Source organism: Cryptomeria japonica, chromosome 7, assembly GCF_030272615.1.
Source record: "Cryptomeria japonica chromosome 7, Sugi_1.0, whole genome shotgun sequence".
In the NCBI taxonomy this organism is placed as follows: Eukaryota; Viridiplantae; Streptophyta; class Pinopsida; order Cupressales; family Cupressaceae; genus Cryptomeria; species Cryptomeria japonica.
Window position 1 is genome coordinate 628,140,812 of NC_081411.1, and position 3,383 is coordinate 628,144,194.

Genomic DNA, 3,383 nt, shown 5'->3' on the forward strand with positions numbered 1-3,383 from the left:
GTTGTGGTAAATGGCTCATTGTATGGATTTTTCAAATGCAAGAATGGCTTAAGACAAGGTGATCCAACATCACCTTTCTTATTTGTCATTATGGCAGAAATGCTAAGTAGACATATTTCCAAACTAAGAGAAGTTGGGTGTTGGATGGGGATCACAATCCATATGAATTTGAAACCAGTCACCCACTCACAGTTCGCAGATGATACAACACTGTTTGGTGAGGCCATTGCAAGGGAGGTGAAGGCAATCAAGGATGTTTTCAAGCTTTACATAACCACTGTTGGGCAACGCATTAATGAGAGGAAATCAAAAATATTTTTCTTCAACACTAAGAAGACTACCCAAAGGAGAATAACTAGTTTGTTTGGTTGGCCGATTGGATCAATACCGACAAAATACTTAGGGGTAACAATATTATCTGGGGCTGCCCGGACAGAGATATGGGAGGAATTAATCTCAAAATGTAGGAAAAAAACAGAGTTATGGAAACACAAATGGCTTGCGCTCCCTAGTAGAATACAATTAATCAAATCGATGTTGGCTGCCATGCCAATTTATGCCATGTTTATGTCTTCAAAATATCCTCCAAAGCCCTGCAAGGATTGGAAAGTTTCTTTAAATAATTTTTGTGGGAAGGAGAAAAATAGGTAATGAAAATATCACTTCTCAACTGGGACTTAGTTTGCAAATCAAAGGGGAATGGTGGGGCTGGACTGAGGAATATGGAAATTCAAAATCTCACCATGGGGGCAAAATTAATATGGAAAATGTATAGATCTCCTAACAAAGTGTGGTGTAAGATCATGCAAAAGAAGTATTTGGATGAAAACAACCCTAGAAGAATCCTCACTGCGATAGGCACATGTGAAGGATCTGATGTATGGAAAGTTATGAAGGAATGCAGACATATCATTATAGATCATCTAACCTGGAAGATTGGGGATGGAAAAAATGCAAAGTTTTGGTATGACTCTTGGGATGACCATGAAAGCATCTGCAAACTATTTAGTCGACAAGAATTGATGAAAGAGGCATAATCATTGTATGGCAAGTTTGTGGTGGATTATGTTAGAGAAACATATCCTAGCAGTGGCATTTATGAATGCATTCCAATACAGACTGATAGCATGATAATTGAGGACCAAAGGAAATTGGAGGACATATTACAAAACAGAAGAATTGCTATAAAAAATATAGAGGATGAAATTATATGGTGTGTTGCACAATCAGGAGAGTACTCGGTCAAATTGGGGTACTATATCTAGCATCTGGAACAAGAGGATATGGAGTGGCCTACAAGTCTTTGTTGGGATAAGATGGTGGCACCTAGGGCTGGTGCTTTTTTCTGGATAGTTCTTCATGAAATAATTCTTATTGGTGAACGACTGAAAACCTATAGAATTTGTGGGCCAAGCTTATGTGTTTTATGTAAACAAAGCTTAGGAATCCACTAATCACTTGTTATTCGAATGCCCATTTGTGAGAAAATGTTGGAACTGGTTTTGTCAAAACCTAGAATGGTCCTCTGCAACTAATGACTTCTTAACTAATTGTATTAAAAGATGGTCGATCCTGAGTAAGAAGTCTGTATGGGGGGTGTTATGCTTGATTTCCCCATCTATGTTGATATGAAAAATCTGGAAAGAGCGTAATAGAAGATTTTTTGAGGAAAAAGAACTCCTGATTGATAAGGTTATTGAAAAGATTAAGATGGGAATAAGTGAAATTGCCAACACAAAGGCATATAGTAGAAAGATTGAATATATATCAAAATGGGATAAGAAAGTTTAGAAAGAATGCAGATCTCTAAAACCTCCTAATATTAACATTGTGTATAAGGAAGTTAAACAATCATAGGCCAGATGGGAGCCCTCGGAGGATGGTTAGATCAAACTCAATTTCGATGGGGCTGCAAAAGACAACCCTGGTACAACTAGATATGGTTGCATTACCAAGGATAAAAGTGGTAAGGTATTATTTTGTATGTCTAGTCACCTTGGAAATACCACCAATAATGAAGCAAAATCTATGACTCTTGCGAGAGGTTTGAAGCACTGTATTGAGATGGCTACAGAATCATTGTCAATAGAAGGAAACTCACAATTAATGATCAATGCTATCAAAAATGAAACAACGCCCAATTAGAAATTACGAAGAATACTAGAGGACATTTTAAGGTAGCTAAGTCAGATATCGAATTATAAAATAGGACACATTTTTCGAGAAGAAAACAGAGCTACAGATCACATAACCAATTTTGGGACAACTTTGAGAAATGGAGAGGAACAAATTCTCAATGACAACTTTTGAGGAGATAAAAAGAAAATCTTAAAGGAAGATCTTTCAGGCACAGATCAGAAAATAAAGACAAGCATCAGCTAGTCTACTCAGGGGCATGAATGCTCAAGAGCTTGGAGATCATAGGTGCGGTCAAATATCCAGAGCTCAACCACACTAAACATTCATTCTATAGTACAGACATCACTTTGAAATTGGAAATTACGGTAAGAACAGATAGTTTGGTGGCAGTTGGGTTAAACATGCAAGGTACCACTGGATCATGATGAGATTCAAATTGAAGAGATTTCTAGTCCAATGGTTTCATAGTTCAAACTTTTTTCTAAATTCGACAGAGCTCTTTGATCAGCAAAGATTTGGGAATCCTTCAAAAGCCGAAGATAGAAAGATTTTCGAGACATCCGTAAGTCACACAGTTGCATCTCGACTGTCCCCGATTCAAGAAGGTTGGCTATATAAGCACAACCAAGGAGAAGAGATTTAAAGGTAGCTGGGTGATGGGTCTACAAGGATGGTGCATCACTTTGGTCTTAGTTGTATGTGCATGGATGAGTCTATTCAGCAACAATGTCGAAGGATCTTCCACATGGATGAAAGGATTTGGGATGCAGTGTGGAGACTGGCCAAAGGCATCCTGGGTGGTGGTAGGCATTGGTACAATGGATTTGTATATGAAGCGGTGATTTGCCTCATTATCGACATGCTAGACTCCAAAGAAGTTTGTATACAAAATATTGATGGGTTTGTGTGTGTGGTGGATGGACAAGTCATTGCCAATGTTGTCTTGGAACTGGATTTGAATGGGTGGACAAGCATTCTTGACTGCTATTTTAACCATGTCCACCATATTCCCGAAGAGGCAGATGACGACTCTGAGAATGAGGATGAGGAGATTGCTAAGGCAAGGGCTGAAAGAGAGAGGAAGTTGAATTTCTTCACAGATGCTTGGGAGGTATACAGAGTCGGGGTTATGAACCGAAATCTAGGTCCTTTTTAAGGATGTTGAAATCAACGGACAACTGGCTTTCTATGGTTGTTGTGGCTCATGTGCTAGAGATTGGGGAGAATTTAGCAATCATTCTCCA